This window comes from Glandiceps talaboti, chromosome 10 (assembly GCF_964340395.1).
Source record: "Glandiceps talaboti chromosome 10, keGlaTala1.1, whole genome shotgun sequence".
NCBI classification, from domain to species: domain Eukaryota; kingdom Metazoa; phylum Hemichordata; class Enteropneusta; family Spengelidae; genus Glandiceps; species Glandiceps talaboti.
Window position 1 is genome coordinate 15,618,206 of NC_135558.1, and position 20,599 is coordinate 15,638,804.

Here is a 20,599-nt window from a genome sequence, read left to right on the forward strand (position 1 = left end):
ATCTTTATTAGGGAGTCGTCCTTATTTACGGCCTGGGGGTCGTATGAGTAGAAGGTATTGAGTCACTCATAAAATCAAATTTCTCTTTGTTTGTTACTAAGACAATCTGACTACGTATATACTATACCTTGGGCTACTCTTAACTTCTGTTTCTGCCGTGTCTTCTTGATACATTGTTATATATATTCTGTAAAATAATTATCTGTATGTTTTTTATCTGTTGTCTATCCACCTCTTTCTTGCCGTTTTAAATTCATTCCTCCTGTGTCACCCTTGCTCTGTCCCTCTTCACCCTCCCCTTTAATACACACGTGCTACTTTTTGTCCAAAAGGAACTAACATAGTTCTGGAATGTACCCGAAATATTGATGGGCACAACAGACTGCAGCGCCACAGTCTTAGACGCTGGGAAGGCAAATGGATTTTCGAGATAACTGATATACAAAAATCTGAAGACCATGGATCGCACTACATATGGTGGCTGCTTGCATCTGGAAAACGGGGAGAGACTGTGGTTTATGTCTTAGGTATGTAAACCTTTCATTATACTCCAAGAAGGAATATGTTATCTATCACATACATTTTACATACTATACAAAATGTTATACTATAAACGCTATGAATTTATTACAATACTATTCCCTCCGTAAAAGAAGGTTATGCTCTTGGTATGCTTTTATCTATCTATCTATCTATCTATCTATCTATCTATCTTTCTGTCCGTCAGTCTGTTTGTCAGCTCTCTATCTGGCAACACGATATCTAAAAATAGCGCCAATGGCGTTGTAGCACAACTGTAAAGTTTTTTTAAATATTAGTCTAATGTAGGTACAGGTGTTCATTTGCTGAATGACAATCCAGTTGCCCATCCAACCCTGTTGTTATCTTTGCAATATATGTGATCATATGGCTGTTGCTATGCGCGTGGTCATGTTGCTAGACATATTTGCATACATTTTTTTAATTTATGTTCATTTCAATATTAATCCCTGTTATCTTTCATTAGACGTTTATTAATTTGGCTATTTATCTCTTTATCTTTAATACACCACGGTTTGGCTGTTGCTATGGGCGTGGTTACAGTTGCTAGGGGTATTTGCATACAGTTTTTGAATGTTTACTCACTTGCCTACTAGATCATAATATTATTTGACCAAAATGTACTGCCATTTGGTTGTCGCTAAGGGCGTGGTCATGGTTGCTAGGGCCAACTGTGTCAAACTTTCGTGAAGATAATCTGCAGAATAACACTTTTAGAAACATCTCACCAAGTTTCAGTTTCATTGACCAAGTACTCTTTAAGATATAAGTTTTTTACCAAAATTCACATTTTACACCTAATTTGCATATCACTGATGAGATTATTATAAATATTTCTTCATCTATATACCCCCATGTGCATCCCCATTAACTTTCAGCCCAATCTGCTCAGTAGTTTTGGATTTAAAGACTTTGATCAGAAATACATTTTTATCCCTAATTGGCATATCAATGATGGAATCATCATATCATGAACAATTCTTTATTTAAACACCCCTGAGGGAGCCGTCATTTACGACCAGAGGAATTGCTTCGAAAATCCACAAAATTTGAGTAAGCCCCCTCCCCCACCTGGCTTGAAAGTTTTTCGTAATGCCCCTCCTTGGCACGATTTATTTTCATAACTCCCCCCCCCCGGGCCCCCACCACCATTTTGCAATCATAACTCATTAATTGTTAATTGTGCTACAAACATTATACAAATTGAGGATGAGTGTTCCATTGAAACACCACATGCACACACACTCATACACATGTATACATATGCATAACTATGTACATACATACATATATACGTATGTACGTGTAAGTACACGTACGTACATACATACATACATACATACATACATACATACATACATACATACATACAAAATGTATACATACATACATACATACATACATACATACATACATACATACATACATTACATATTACATACCTACAATATCAAACATTTTATTTTGAATTTTACATTTCCTTAGAACGTTATGAATGTAGTATATTTCAAGAGGAGGGGGTGACAATGAATGCAGCTTATTCCCAAAGTAGTACTATAGGTAAAATGTGAAATTAGGTGGTAATACTTGAATTAAAGTTTGAGGGAGACAAGTGGGGTGGGTACGGAGGAGATTTTTGAATTTCAAGGACTAAAAGAATGCTTTCTGGTGCTATTCTAAGTCAGATTTTGAATAACCCCCCCCCCCCCATCCCCTTCACTCTTCAATTTTGGGTTATGGAGCGATCAGTTATTACGACCGGGGGGGGGGGGCACCTCAATTTGGGACTCAAAGAAGGGGGTCATCATTGTTAAAAAGTGAATAGGGTGACCTTATTTTCAACAACTAAACGAAATCATGAGCCATGCTGCTGTACTTAAATTTCCATACATTTATTGAAAAACCAATGTATGTGCACAAAAAGAAACGTAAAGAACAGAAAAGGCCGATTTGTGAATTAGAGGAGACTTTAAGGCGCTTGGATGAAAATTTATCTAACCCAACTAATGCAACTATTCTCCAATATGAACAAACGAAAGCTGATCTACAGTATGAGTATGATGAAATCGCTGAGGAGCGATTATTCGGTCCAGGGCGAATTGGCATGAGCTGGGGGAGAAAAATAACAAGTACTTTTTGCAGTTAGAAAAAAGGAATGCACAGAAATCCCAGTTAGACTCCCTGTGCCGTGAAGACAGTTCCCTCTGTACCAAGACAAATGAGGTCCTGTCTGAAATTCATTCCTTCTACCAAAATTTGTACGCCTCTAGACTTGACTCAAACGATCCCGATCTTGATGTTAGTGGGGAAGTTTTTCTGAGCAATGATGAAATACTAAAATTGACTGATGAACAAAGAAATTTATGCTAGGGTCCCATTACTGCGGAAGAAGCTCTCACAGCAGTCAAATCTTTCCCCAGTAACAAAACACCAGGGAACGACGGGATCCCTGCCGACTTTTATAGGGCATTTTGGCCATTGTTTCCAAGTATGTTCTGGATTCCCTTAACACCACATTTGAGGAGGGCAATCTCTTAGTTTCTCAGAAACAAGGGGTAATTGTTCTTCTTCTCGAGAGAAAAGGTCGCGACAGAAATTTTTTGAAAAACCGGAGGCCAATTTAACTTTTAAACTCGGATTATAAAATAGGCACTAAATGCCTTGCAAAAAGGTTGGAAAAAGTCCTCACATTATTAACGAATCCCAATCAGCCTTCGTAAAAAATAGATTTATTGGAGATGGGGTTAGATTTGTTGAAAACATCCTAGACTACACTAAAGAATTAAACCTGTCTGGTATTCTGCTCACAATTGATTTCGAGAAAGCATTTGATTCGGTTGAGTGGCAGTTTTTGTTCAAAACACTGGTCTCATTTAATTTCGGCCCATCTTGTCAACATTGGATCAAAGTTTTATACGCAGATATATCGAGCCTTGTTATGAATAGGGGCTTTATTTCAGGTTATATTCCTTTGGGGCGCGGAGTGAGACAAGGGGACCCCGTGTCCCCATGTTGTTCACCTTGGCACTCGAAGTTTTCCTCTGTTCACTGCGATCAGACCAAAACATCAAAGGCATAGAAGTACCAGGTTTTGGCTCTGTAAAGTCTTCCTCATATGCAGATGATCTGACGTGCTTCCTGGCCGATGTGACTTCATGCAAAAATACCTTTGCTAAGCTAAACGCCTTTAGTACAGTCTCCGGCCTCAGATTAAATTCTAGCAAAGGTGAAGCCCTGTGGCTTGGTAAGGATAGATTTAGGAAAGACAAACCATTAGACGTCAAGTGGCCTAACACTCCTATTAAAATAGTAGGTATTTATATCTCATACGATACAGCCCTAGCTATGGAAATGAATTTTGCCATTCCGCTTGCTAATCTTAGTACTTCTCTCTTAATTTTTGGAAAATGAGGGGTCTCACCCTGTTTGGAAAACTTCAAATTATAAAGTCAATGGGAAACTCAAGGGTGCTTTACGTGTTAAATTTAACAGAGAGCTCTTAGACTAGAAAACTCCTTAAAGAAATCAACTCTCTTCTTTTCTCATTTCTTTGGAATGGCCGTGACAGAGTCGCTAGAAAGACAGTCATTGGAAGCGTTCAGGAAGGGGATCTGGGTATGGCTGATATATTTGCAATATTTAAAGCCCAACGTCTTAATTGGCTACGTCGATATCTGGATGATTCCATAGTGCAACCATGGAAATGGTTTTTTTAAAAGAAAACTGGAATCGATGGGTGGCATGGAACTTATTATGCGTTCCAATTTAATAATAATAATAATAATAATAATAATAATAATAATAATAATAATAATATATTTATTGCCATTGTGCATCATTTAAAAAGAATACACTAGGAAAATGTTGCGATGTCGCTCAGGACAAACAATCTACAATCCATACAAGACAACACCAAAACTACCGACATGAGACAAGAGTAAAACTGTTAAAACTGTTAACACTTTTAAAGATCTATAGCGGCGGCCAGAAGGGAGCAACTGAAAAAGGTTATTTGCGGGATGCGTACTGTCGGTAGCAATAAGAGAGGCTCTGCGGACAATTCGTTGGTGGTAGAGATTTTCAAGAAATGGCAAATCTGTGACAATTATTTTCGATGCAGTGACCACGATCTTGTTCAGCTTTAATTTATCACTTTTGGATGCGGCTCCAAACCAAACTGTTATCGAAAAATTCACATTTTCAAAGTTTTGCCAGTTCACATAAACCCATTTCTTACAATCATTCTTAAAACATGGAAATCACTGACATCCCCACCTGGCACAGAGACTCATTTCCTTGATCAGTGCATCTGGAACAATGAAAATATTTTAGTGGCAGGGAAGAGTATATTTTTTAAAGATTTGTACAAACTTGGCTTTAAATATATGGGTCACCTATTTGATACCAATGGTACCATTCTAAAATGGGAGCGTGTTGTTCAGAAGGGTGCTACAATTCAGGATTTTCTAAAGTGGTATGCTCTGATCTCTGCATTGCAAGCTGCCAGGAAACAAAATATTGATATGTTAACTTTTACTGTAGGTCATAATGAGGGTATGCTTGGCATTTTATTCAAAGAATATATGACAGAAGCACTCATTATCATATTAACCAATGCACCACAAAGCGCATCACAGCTGGTATTGTTAAGCATTACTTTATTTCTCCTCGGTCAGAATATTTTTCATAACCACGTTGAACAGTATTCAGGAGTGGGAATATATTTACCAGTCACCTTTACAATTAACCTTAGATACAAAACTGCATGAATTCCAGTGGAAGCTGCCACATAGCATTCTAGTAACAAATGTTACCCTTTATAAAATGACACCACCCAGAGTTCCCTCAAATGCTTGCACGTTTTGTGCAGACAATGAGGAAACTCTTCTTCATCTCCTTTTTCACTGTAACCATGTCAGCCAATTTTGGAGAATTTTTAGTGATACATTCGGAAGAGGCCTGGGCTTCCAGACTCCGCTGAATCCAGAGACAGTTTTGCTTGGAAATTCACATTTTCCAAAAATTGTCAACTTCCTACTACTAGTTGCAAAGAGATATATTTATATCGTGAGATGTAATAAAAAGGAGCTTCACTTTGCATACTTTATGAACTATGTCCAGCATGTGCAGAAGACAGAATTCTTCATTGCCAACAGGAAAAACAAACTTGATAACCACATAAAAAAATGGGGGAAATATTTACAACTAACTGGTCCACAACCGTGACTTATATTCAACAATACATTGATCATATTGTAAATGTTTCTGTGTTGATTTTTCTGACAGTTGTGTAATGTAACCTTTTTTTCTCCTTTTAGGGACTCGAATAAAAAGTTTATAAACACAACAAAAATGTATGTGCACATAAACCAAAAACAAATAACTATAAATATACATTCGAATATAGCATAAACTCGTTGTCTCTTGATAATCACATGCATATGAGTCACAACACTACACTATGGCCACCTTTAAACAACAGTTTTGACTCCTCACTATTGCACGCCATGAGTTGCATTGTATCATCTTGTGGTATGAAAACCTGCATGTGTAGCTGTGCATGTAACACATAAGAAATGAAACATCTTAAGATTTACTTAAGATGGACGGACTGGACCGACTCTAAAATCTGTGCCTTCATTGACCTGAACAAGTTGAATTGTGCACAAAACATAACCAATCTAGCGTGAGACACACTTTGAAATAATATGTGGCAAATACTGTGATCTAACTGAAAGTGCCTGACCTAGCATGTGTCTAGATATTGGATATTCAATAGTTCCTATACTTTTTTGTATGTATGCGTTATGATTAATACAATCATCTCCACTCGTGTAGAGTAAAGTTACCAACACGCTGTTAATCTGGCTAAACCTGCTTGGCCAAGGGTAAACAGCATATGTCAAAATCCATCACAAACTGACAGGCAGTTGTAATTGGTTACTTAATTCAGACAATTGCTGATTGCTATAATATTCACTACGGAACTCTAACTACATCCTGACATTAAATCATGTGGGGACACGATAACGTTATCATGTTTATATGAATGCTGTCAGGGGTGAATCTTAGATTTATGTGCTAGAGTAATGATTTTGATTACGTGAGTGGAGATTATTGTCATAATCGTAACGCATACTGTATGTATATGAACTAGACTAGTACATAGTGTACATTTTTGTATACATGTAGTTCAGTCAAAACTATCATGCCTATGGATTTCAAACCAAACTTTTGCTTAAGAATAAACTTTCTACCTATGAAAATTGTACCATTAACTAAACGCTACAATGTCTACTTTTCATTATAACATAATACATCCCATGACTTGTCAATGTTACACTCCATGAGTTGCATTGTGTCATCTAGTTGTGAAAAACTCTACACTACTGAGAAGGACTCTGTTTTCAGGGGTTTCATGCCAACCTTATTTTGTGTTTCCCTTGGATCTGCACTCTGCATTGGCTGCACAAACACGAAAAAAAAGAAGACCGAGGCAGTCAGATGGCCTCAGATCCGAATCTGAATCTGACACCAACTTTATACTCTGCTCTACACTACTGAGGAAGACTCTGTTTTCAGGGGTTTCGTGCCAACCTTATTTTGTTTCCCTTGGATCTGCACTCTGCATTGGCTGCACAAACACGAGAAAAAAGAAGAGCGAGGCAGGGTATTTAAGTGATTCAACCTCACCAGAAAACATTTTTTTTCCTTGGCCTTAAAATAGGTTTACAAATTATACAATGAGCGCGGAGTTCACAAACAGGTGGAATATTTATCATCGTTTCAATTTCGTCAAATATGGACTTATCATTTTCAAATTTCACACACTGATGCACAGATGAATAAAGAGAAATCGTGTCTTTTTAGATTTTCGATTAGAAGTTTAGGAAGTACAGTAAAACGTCGATTATCCGAACGCTTATGGGGATATGCATTTAGATCGGGTATGCGGTCAGTTCGGATATGCGATCTACATCAAGATGGGACAGGGCAGGGTCAAAAGGTCGCAATCATACGGAATGAACGTACACATATGCTGCATATCACACTTACACGTTACATGCACTCTCAGACAAGTGAAACATACCATACTACATATAAACCTTTTTAATGAATTGTACTTATTTAATACTAAAACTAAACAAAGAGTTGAATATAATAGGAAAACGACATTGTGAATTGAATTTGTGTAGAAGAAATAAAAAAAAGCGACGACATGGTGGACAGCTGATAAGAACGCACTGTTGTCATGGTTGCATCTATAAATAGTGTTCACTGACATGTAAATGTAATCAAACTGTATCAATGTGTACAAACGATGTGTCCGAAATTTAGCCACTCAATGAGAAAAAAAAACGAAGTAAGGGGTTTCTGTTTCATTGCATGGCAGTCTGCTGCTTTTCTGTGTAAACTACGGAGCAAACAACTGGGTAGGTTCACAATCAGGCTGCGACTCTAGCCATAGCAAACACCGAGAAAACATAGCTGCTGCTTCGCCGTGCGATGATACCGGTTCACCCGGGACATCGTTTTCTTTATCTTCAGTTTTACTATCAATTTTAGTGTCAATCTTAGCATCGTGTAATATCTCTCCATCAACAAAAGTTTGGTATCCGGGTTTGCTTCATTCGTAGTATAAGCCTGTCCGAAATTTCCTGTCTGTCAGTGGGAGCGATCTGGTCAATCACACCAGCATGTTTTCGTTGTCGACGTCATCTGATACTGTTTCACCACTAGTTGTTACGATAGGTTCTGCAACTGTGCCATGCATTACGGAGAGTGTCTGCTGTCAATGCATTCCAGGATTCCGAAGCTGAAAAGGTTTTACACCTTTGAAAATCTTTTTTGGAAAAAGAAACGAAACTCCTTTCACTTCTGACCGGCAATCACAATCGATGGTCAATAATGCCGTAACAGATAAAGAGCTAAATTTCTTGCATAAATCCTTGCAGAAGGCATTCAGTTTAAATCTGGTCAAATAATATTTAGCAAACACTGACAAAGTCCCTGACCAAACTTGTGTCTAGATATTGGATATTCAGTACCCATGTACATGTATGTGGTTAAGTCACAGATAACAATATCCTCTGGATTTCAAAATAAGCTTTCCCTCAAGATTATAACTGTCTACCTATAAATTTCTAACACTAATTAAAAGCTACAATATATATTTTTCATTGAACAGTTTGAAGCAAACAACGTTGGAATAATATGTCTCTGGTTTCAAATTAAAATCAATCATCATCATCTTCATCATCATCGCCACCACCACCATCATCACTGTTGCCATCGTCATCATCACACTGCTCTCCTTTGAATCCTGTTTTCTTTTGTCTTTCTGCTCCACTTACATTTCCTGACGAGGGCTTGAATTGACTGTATTAGTGTGCTGTAGTATGTTGCCTGTTCTGAGGCCCAGGTCTATATATGTCTGCCTGTGTCGTCATTTATGAGTGTGTACTTGTCTTTAACTATATGTTCTTCCTTACTCATCTCATCTTTCATTTAAGAAATTTCCTATAAACCCCTTTCGATAATGGAAATATGGTATGACGGGGGTACATTGCATCTTCACATATCTCCCATAGGCGGCATGATTGTTAGACATTAGACATTTTAAAGTCTAATTATTATAAATTTAAACTTATTTTCTGTGGTGTAATTAACAGGGAAGCATTCAAATTGAATGGAGAGAGAAACCATACTATGATGAAGTATCAAATGTAGGGCCTGCATGAAATGACTTGATACAAAACAATGGCTATTAAAAAATTCAAATATTATGAAGCATCTAACATATTTGCAATATATGATGCAAAATGTAAAAAAAAATATTGGAGACATGAATATGTAAATATCACTTAAAAATGGAAACTGTAAACAGTACAGAATTTGCGATAGATTCACGAAATTTGAATCATTAACTATGATAAATGTTGTGAAGTAATGAAACAAGAAATAAGGTATGCTGAAAATAAAAATAAATATAATAAAATAATGAGTAATTTGCTTAAATTACAAACAAATTATACTTGCAGCATATCAGTACCAGGCAGTATTGATTATTGTTTCACTTAATATGAATCATAAACTTGAGTAACTATTTTAAAGGTATGAAACTAAGAAGGAATAAAGAGAAGTTTTGAAATAAAAGAATTAACAATTCATAAAATAATACCTTAATTTGCATAAATTGCATATCTGTAAATGATAAACCTAGCTTCATTGTGAGAACAGTCAGGACTGTTCTACAATGTCTATAAGGACAAGGCAGGAGATGGGGTACCCAGAGTTTTTCAGTATCTTCTTTGTAGTTTATATATGCCGGATTTAACTCTTACCTGCAACTGAAACATTTTTTGAAATTGTTTGTGTGACTTAATCATAAAATCATACATTCTGCACAGTATTGAATCACCAGTGGTAAGCATATTTGTGTAGTGGCATACTCAACACTGTTCAAACTTGGATAAAGATATTTTTATTTATATGTCATAGTTTTGGTCGGTATGCTTTTGGGAGACTTTCACAGAATTCCCAAATGTCCATCTTGTTGTGTGTTGATGAACTTGTAGCCACATTGACGTTGTTACACTATGTGCCAGGTCTGTGGTCACACTGACGTTCTCTATACGTTTGATTCAAAATACTCAATGTAAATTCTCGCAGTTTCTTGTAATAGTGTTATGCTCAGACATAAAAAAAAAAAGATGCTACGACACATCATCGGACTATCGGAGCGCATATTATAGGATTTTAGGACTAAGAGCTAGATCAGAACAGGCCACAGTAAACAGTCTCTCAACACGTAGCTCAGTAGTATGCGTTTGCAATATAATTATTGGATCAAAGTTTTTGTTGACAAATATATACATGGCACAATGTCTCGAAATATTTTTAGTCAACCTTTGAGTGGTAACTTATGGAACGTGGAAAAAACATTTAGGTACAGCACAGCTCTCTGAATACTCGAGTCCCGGGACTTGCAAGTACATTTACAGTTTACAAATTATATAAACGCACAGTATATACACAAAGCTACATTCAATCATTCAGTATATTTCAACCGGGTATGGTAAACAGCACAGTTACTCTCGGTAATCAAATTCAACCCTTGTTTTATTTCTTTTTGTCTTACGTCTTACCAGTATTTACGTACCGAGAAAGATAGTGATTCTCAGCTTGGTTGTTAATTATTCAGGATTACGTTAGGATTACGTCGTTTGGGTGTAGACTTGCATTTAATGAACCCGTGTGATAAACTTACAGCCCTTTAAAGTAAAATGTAACCCTCCCCTACTCCCATTTTAAAATATGGTCGTTATCGAGATATTTGTAGAGATTTTATTTCATAACTGTGTGAAATGTTTTGTCCACTGTTTGGCATTGGATGTTTTGTGCAGTGTCCACGATGTGGATTTTTAGGGTTACATGGTAAACAGAAGTTCTGGTAGTCTTCCAAAAAAAAATATAAATTGTTTTCCATGGGATCACCTCTTTTGAGTTAGTTCATCATGTAATTTACTATGACTGGATATATGTTCCAGAACATGTGAGATAAGATACACTGATTTAAAAGTCCAAACACAAGGTCTTGTAACAATGCAGAGTTAAGGTAGGTGTTTATCAACTCTCTAGGTTTTCATGTAAAATATCCCTCGTTGTTTACTAGGGCTAACAATTTTTTTATTCTATCTGGACCGACATTTATAAGCACACCGTCTTCCATTGTACAGAAATGGCCGTTTTCCTGTATAATAATAGATACAACTTGGTGTTGCTATATACTCAAAGAAACAGTATGCTTGGAGTGTATGTGTTAAGCAATATATGCTTTGAGACGTTTTTTCTTCAGTAAAGTCAACAGTTTTTCATGACACCTACCATACATGCTCATGTAACTTATCATTAGACTAATATTGTTATCAGAGAACTAAATGTTTTACTGCTTATAAATGTGTACGTGTGTGTTCGATATTTAATATTCAGATCGACACTCATACAGCTATATTATTAGATTAATTAAGCTTATATGTTCAAATAGAACAATTTAATTTAAACATTTTATATTTTACAGAAAGTACATGCTTGACAATGAGACAAATTCCTATCTAATGGACTGAATAAGTTGGAAAGTTTATTTAGAATATAACTGAACTTTTGTAGGTTTTATAAAGGTGACAAGATACATTAGCCGCGGACAAATTTATTCGTGATGCACAAGTGCTTCACAGCATCGGTGCGGATTTGAGTCCCAACATTATATGAAGTCATGTCACATCTTTACACTAAACTTTCAGTTCATTTTAAATTTCATCTCAGGTTTATGAATGATGCAAAAAGTGGTGAATACTAGTATATCCAAGTACTCCATTTCAAGTATATTTAAAAGATGAAGATTACGCAAAATTCCCATTTAAAATTAATGCAAATTATTCAAATTAGATTGTTTTTATCTATGGAGGTTGCTAATTATCTAATTAGTACGTGTACTTACACTGTATTGCATCATTAAAAAGTATCGGTAGTTATTGCATTTCAAGTATATTGAAAAATGACAAAGATCACACAAAACATCCATTTACAATTCATGCAAATTATGCAAATCAGCTTGTTTTTTTTCGTTGCAATTTGCTAATTATCTAATTATTACTTACACTGAATTGTATCATTAAAAAGTAGTTGTTTTCACAATATATCCAGGTATTGCATTTCAAGTATATTGAAAAATGACGAAGATCACACAAAACATCCATTTACAATTTATGCAAATTATGCAAATCAGCTTGTTTTTTATCGTTGCAATTTGCTAATTATCTAATTATTACTTACACTGAATTGTATCATTAAAAAGTAGTTGTTTTCACAATATATCCAGGTATTGCATTTCAAGTATATTGAAAAATGACGAAGATCACACAAAACATCCATTTACAATTTATGCAAGTTATGCAAATCAGCTTGTTTTTTATCTTTGCAATTTGCTAATTATCTAATTATTACTTACACTGAATTGTACCATTAAAAAGTAGTTGTTTTCACAATATATCCAGGTATTGCATTTCAAGTATATTGAAATATTACGAGGTGATCATCCAAAATATCCATTTGCAATTTATGCAAATTTGCAAATCATATGATTATTTTTTATCTTTGGAAGTTGCTAATCATCTAATTAGTATTTACACTACTGTATCACAAAACGTAGCTGTTTTCACAATATATCCAAGTATTGCATTTTGAGTATATTGAAAAATGACCAAGATCACCCAAAATGCCTCTCGCGATTTATGCAAATTATGCAAATTGTATTATTTTTTATCTTTGGAAGTTGCTAATTATCTAATTAGTATTTACATTGTATTTCACCATTAAAAAGAAGTTGTTTTCACAAATATTGACCATTCATAAACGGTAATGTTGTATAGATGTGCTACCAAATGGCCGAAATCATCATAAATATATCATTTTTTTAATTTATGCAAATTAAAAAAATGCTCGAGGGTGCCAAGTTGGCACCCGGTGGATTCTTGTTCAGAACACCCTGGAGAACAAATATCAACCATAAAACCTTCCCTCTAACACAATGCACGGTTATGTTAAAAAATGCCATCTGGCAACTGGACTATATCATGAGTTTTGCACTGAGACTCGGAAATACTTATGTACACATATACGCACATCGTGTTGCTGTTGGCACAATGGCAGTTGAGGTGGAGAATTTGAAGCAGACAATATTTTGTACGATAAAATCCCAGTACAAACAATAGTATACAGTATAGAGTCAACGATCATGTCAACTTGTACTCAAATGTATGTGTACACTTACTTTGAAGATTTTGTGATAAAAGACTGAACCTAGTGGTTTCGATGGAATTCTCAAGGACTGCTGGTATTTTAGGTATATACAATTTATTCAGGCGAGTTTAGAGTTTTAGAATTGCGTAAGTTTGATACAGATAATTTTAAAAATCATGAAACTTTGTTTCAACAGATATCACCAACTAGTACATGCCAACAACAATGATGTTTTTTCGTAAATTTGAATTTTTAAAAGTGTTTTATGTCTAATTTTTCAATACTTCACATAATATGGTTATTTTTGTTACCATGGCACCTGATGTTCATTAAATGACCACTTTTTTGAACTCAGCGGGACAAACTACCCTTCGTAGTGCGGTCAATTTGCAAATAAATAAGATATTTATCAGATTTATAATGTTATTTGTGAGATGTATGTGTACATAACGAAAACACAACTTTCATGCCCTCCATGTTTCCATGGAAACAGCTATCTAATTTTATACAATTTATGTTACACACGGTAGCACTAACTCATAACTTAAGATATTGACAGACAGACAGACAGACAGACAGACAGACAGATATACATACATACACACACACACACACAGACACACCTTCCACTTTTAATACCTCCCGTACCCTTACGGGAGGTAAAAACGATACAACCTGTGTTTAACCGAAAAACTAACCACTATCAAAGCAGACAAAAACTCAACATTTAACAAAAGAACTGAGTTGATATCTAAATGCCGACACGAGAATAAGTTTTATTTGTACAACTTCAATAGAGCATCTATCACCTAAACTAAACCCGTCAACTAACAGAACACCAAAGCCCGACATGAAACAACCCGCCAACACCTACTTGCCCGCACCCAATACCTCACACAATAACAACCAACACCTTCACACACACCGCACCAACCCACCAACACATAGACAATAGTGATGATATTTCTATTGTCTGCACTCTATATATACAGCACACCCAGAGAGTAGAAACCAATTGTCTGATGATCGCACTATGCGTAAAAGTCCAACCAAATTACAACCAAGAAAGAGTTCCAGAACTATCAAAACTATTACACTTTGCCACTGCGGTATAGAGCACTGTCTTAGCAGATTTATAAATTATATATATATATATATATATATATATATATATATATATATATATATATATATATATATATATATATATATATATATATATATATATATATATATATATAATAATAATAATAATAATAATAATAATAATAATAATAATAATAATAATCTTTATTTATACTGGATAGTTCTTTAAGCATTTAAACACTTGTCTCCCAAGAAGTCCAGTGAGGGCCATCCCTCATGGGTTCAGTGTTAATGCAGGAGGAAACCGGAGTACCCGGGGAAAACCTGCGTTGTTCGGTAGAGTCAAACTGAACGACTCTCTTCTTACTTTAACAGCGTGGTAAATTTAATCGAACCCTGAATGGGGTTCGAACCCCGACCGCAGTGGTAAGAGGCAAGTGGTTAACGACAACCCAATATATATATATATATATATATATATATATATATATATATATATATATATATATATATATATATATATATATATATATATTGGGTTTCATTCTTCTTTTTCGCCAAGTAGAGTGCCCAAACACCTTGGAGAGCTGTCATACATACAAATGAAAAAAGATGAGTCTGGTATTACATTATCGATTTACACTATGGACCGTTTCACCAGAAGGGTTGTTGTGTTTAATGGGTAGGGTGTAATAGTAGTCGTTGGCTTTACATTCTGCTTGATGTACATTATTGGATTATAAATTGTAATACAGATTTTTGATTACAATATAAACAATAGTAGTAATAATGAATTAGGAGACTGTTAATTTGCACTTACGTTTGGTCATTTAAAACAGTTTGGTGACATGTATAATAATACAATGTATATGGAATCAGGTGATGAACATATGATATTGGATACTTGTTTGTGGTAAACAAACACATAATATATATTCATCATGTGCACAGTGGTTTTATTTCAAAAATGATAATTATAAACCATATAACTACTTTATTCCTGAAAAGAGTATAACAAAAGCTGGTCTTACATATCTAAACCAAAGCATAGAGGCATATCTTATCTGTGTCTTATTTTTTGAAACTATTTAAGGACAAAAGTAGTGGAGTTATTATCAATAGAGATATAGTAGATAGTATAACATAATTTAAATCAACAATAGATACAACAAATGTACAATTGGATTTAGCAATTTCTCAATCCTTATGGCGTAAACCAAGTAGAATGATTATTGATATACAAATGAATATAGCTATATAATATTTTTTTTTTAAAGAAGCTAGAAAAGAATATGAATTTGGCTAGGATAGTATAAACAATGATGTAAAAAAAATCTGGTATTTTACATGGAAGGACATGAAGATCCTATAAAAATGTACTACCAATAACAACAACATACATTTCAGGCAGTAAAGTAGTTAATGATGATCCAATACATGAATAGACAATGATTTTAATAATAATATTTTCAACATTGATATTATCATAATTATATCATAATTATATCATTACTTGGCCGAATTTATTGAAATTAAACGTATTGAAAATATAGAATTAGAAGATTTTGGGGATATAGGTAATGACGAAAACCTTGAAAGCTCAAGTGTTATCAGAATTGCAACAGTATGAAGATCAAAGTGCAATGTTACCAGCTTCAAGAACAACAAATGAGTGGGAAGATGAAAGATTAATTGAAGTTTAAAAAAAGCAATAGCAGAAAAACTGAGCTTGGCTATTGATACTATGAATATTAAAGTTATTTTATCGGAAAAATACCAGAAATAAATCAAGATGATAAAGTTAGTAATACTGTTTTTTAAAAGGCAGAATTTAAACAATTAATAGGAAAAAGGAGTCCAAACTGACTTTCTTGTACAAGATCCTGATGTATTAGAACGAGGACAAGCAGATATTAACTATAGATTAAGTATTATCAGGTTATGCACGTAAAAGACAGTTGAACACATTTGGAAAACCTATCACAGATTTATCTCCATCAGATATAGGTATATTACGGGATTAAAGCATTTTAAGAGCTGATAACGATATTATTAATTTATTAATGGGAAACCAAGATAGATGACTGAAACAAAGAAAATCCGGAATATACAACTATGACTAAAGAACTAGAATTAGCTAATAAGTCACTCACAGAATTATACACAGATTTAGAGGAGATTAATGAAAGGGAGAAGGTAGAAGAATTAATATTATCAGCAGATTTAGTAAAAGAGAAAGCAAGAATCAGGAATCAGATATATAAATACAACAATGGAATTATTGAATTGAATTAAATAGTAGATTAGCTGAAACATGAAACAAAATCATTGAAAGAAATTATATCATTAGCCACTAGTATTTGACTTGTTATTACTAGTATTGCCATCGCATTAGGTATTAAGAGTAGTCCAACAACTGTAACAGGAGGTGACCAACCAAACAATGGACTATACTAGCAAAGCATATAATGCAGCTAAATCAGCTATCAAACGTATATCAGAATGATTGTAAGCTTTAGCCCAGAAATCAGCTACAGCTTTTCCTGGTTTAATATGATCTGTTGTAGCGTTTATTCTCAGAACAGCAGGAAATGTTGTTGGTTACATATCTGAATACTAATGGATTGCACTGGTTGGTTTAACACTATATGTTTTGGTGAATATTTGAAGAACAAACAATGGAAATAAGATGTAATATTTAAATGTCATATTCAAAGGAATTAGAACCAAGTTATACTAATGAAACAGAATAGCTACAAAAAGTAAAGGAATTGTGCATAGCGTTACACATAATCCACATACAGCTAAACCTGTGGCAGAAATTAGAGAATGGAATGATTTAGTACCTAATAGTTTAGATATTATGTCAAAGGAAACGCTGGCAATACTCTAGTACAAAATGTGTCAAAGAATCTATATTCAAAAGTAGTTCGTAAGTTTGAGGGTCTTGAGTTGTTTGATTTTAACAGGATGTCAATTTATAGAAACATATAGATATCTGTATAATCACACTAAGGATAGGAATAATAACACTGTATAGATTGTCAACTGAAAATTTTAGAACAGTACAGTCTGGATTTGCTGTTAGCAAATGTACTATTATACATATATTACAGCTAATGCTATGCTAACTATACAATGAAGTAAAATGAAAAGTATTGTGTTCTAATTATATATGAACCACCATATAACATGATTATATCAGGAGCAACATATTGCAGCAAAACTTAATATTTATTGCGTCTATTAAACACTACATATAAAAATAAAATTTTACTATATTTTACTAGTTTGTCCAACATACCACAATAAGCAAACATATAATAAAGAGTTTATTTATATAGTTATTATATAGATGAAATATTAAACATGAAGTATATAAAAGTACAAACTTATGCAGTTATTATTGAAAGAAAGATGTTACCAAAAGAAAAATATGTATGTTAAAATCCAGGAACTAATCGTCTAATAAATATCAATGGTACTATGCCTATGGCCATCGGCCCAAAATGCAATATATTTACATAATAGTATAATATTCACATGTTTAATGCAATTTAAAGTAGCTACACTACAAACAAGTTGTTTCTTTCCTTAAAGAAAAAGCATGGAAAAGAAATACAGCAATTTTTTGGCAATATATCTTAGTCCTCAGCATTATGTTAATACAAATTCGTAGGATGGTGGAGAATAAAAATGGCCAGCGATATATTTGTTACGATATATTGGTTGAAAAAATTGTATTTCAGGAGAAAGTAGAATCCATCATCAACTTCTCCCATGTCGCAAAGATTACAAATACGATCCTGTCTCTCTATGCCATATTTTCTCTCTGTTTCGATTTTTACGCAATGGGCAAAACACCTGAAACGTGCTAACATCTTCTGATGTTTGTCAATGCTAACAGAGAACAAATACTTTCCAGGTTGTAGCAAAACATTGAAATTTATGTAATTTTCAAATTTTTCTAAGATTGACATTCCACTTGCCAATTTAAACATAAAGACTTTAAATCTAGTGATGAATGTGTTTACAGATAGCTATTGCGAAACTCATACCAGCCCACATTTGTATTTATTATCTGCATGTACGGTCCATGGACATTGATTAGTCCCTACGTCGCTACGAACTATTTCCATGGCCCTCACCAGAAATGTTCTGCCCGTTGCTTTCAAAGTTCGGGTATATATTTTTCTTTTCTGCTGGAATAAATTTCAGTTTCAATTTCAATTTCAACATAGTAAAACTACTAGTACACACATTTGTAACATCCAGACTTGACTACTGCAATGCTCTCTTACACGGTATACCCCTCACTTAGGGGCGACGTCAAAAGATCGATGTTTACAAAAAAAACTTAATTGCTTTAGTTTTGGGGTGGGGGGGGGGGTTTGGCCAAAATAATTTCTCAACCGTCAAAAACGATTTAACGCCATACTTGGCAAATTTAGTACGATTTCAATGCTGCTTTTACCTAAAACACTGCGTACAGTCGGTCCGATTTATCAGCGGTACGCGGTTCAGCTTTCAAATTTGCTGCAAAATAGGTATTTGGGAACGAGGTGGGTATCCAGAGTGTGCGTACGCACATTTCATCAGTTGGCGTCGTCGACACACAAAGGGTTCGTACTACAATTTTCTGGTCCATATATGTTCTCCTCACACAATTTATAAATGCCCTTCGAACGACTTTCAGAAACTAACAAACAAGATTTGGGAGTTAAATATCAAAAACAACAGGGCAAATCCCGGGCCGGTGTACAGGAAAGCGCAACGAAGTTGTGGCATGCCAAATACAAAAATGATCGACGGTCATTAGCCGAGTTCATGTCCCAGGACTCGGAGGTCGAGTCGAAACAATCTATTTTGAAATACGTTAAAAAATACGTTTGAAAGTTAACGAAGTCACAGTGGGTACGTGATCAGAGCCGATCGTTCAATCATAGTGGTAAATTTTAAAGGACCTTCACGATAATTGATTTCAACAGACTATGTGGAGAAGACGTTGCCAAAAATCCACCTACGCGAAGGTTCTAAGTTAGACCATAAGTTATAACGTGAAACTAATACGAATGTAAATCCGGAAATTACCGATGAGATGTCATGTTTGATGTGACCTCTCAACTTGGACTAAATTGTCGCAGATAGCATGGTATTGCGAATGTTTATTTCTACACTCGCAACAAGTTGATCGTTCGACTGATGTTGATTCAATACTTCGTGAAAATCAAAAGTTTGATCGCCTGAAATAATTATTCAGCAATAGTTTAGCAATTTCAAACAGATTTATAGATGTTTGTAGATGGTAGTTGGAACATGCATGTGAAAGCCGTGGCCGCCGCGTCAACGTGTTCATCACTGTCGTGATGCGAGGTCACAATCAAAATCAACGGAAACGTGCGAATATATACGAATATACGACTCGACAAAAACAACTTGAAGGCTAAAAAGCATGAGAGCTGGTAAATACAATTTCTAGTTGAAACTATGTTTTGCAGAGACACTTAAATGTTTTACAGTTTGAATTGCAATGTTACTACATATAGTTCTTTACTCCAGTGAAAATGGTTACTTCATCCGATCTAATCTTTGGAATGGCCTTAAATGGGAAGTGGTATCCTGCTGTTTGCAAAACACCTTGTCAAGTTTTATGAATCAAATCTATCTGTACAATCAATTTAGTCGAACTAGTTAACAAAGGCGATGCGGCCCTGTATTTTTCTGGTAAACAAAAATCATCCGATCAAAGTGTTGCTGATGAGCCTACACCCAGTCACGAAATGTCTCCCATTTCAAAAAAGAAAGTGAAACCAGACATACCAGTATTGGTAATCAATGTGACTTGACGTGTAAATTCAGTGTTGTTGTGTTCTGTTGGTTTTCAATAAAAGTATTTTTCTGAGTTAAAATGGTTTTCTATTTTATTTATAATTCAGTATTATATTGGTACGTTGTTTGAAAGTGGAAGTATACAGTAGGAGTCTGAAACGATTTTCAATTTTAGATAAGTTAAGTTAGATGGGGGGGGGGGGGGGGTCTTGGACCTAACTTAAGCAATTAAGTTAGATATATTATATTGAACTTTTGATGTTGCCCCTTATCTAAGGAAAATACAGTGTGTCCAAAACATATCTGCACGGTTAATTACGAGAACAAGAAAGGCAAATCATGT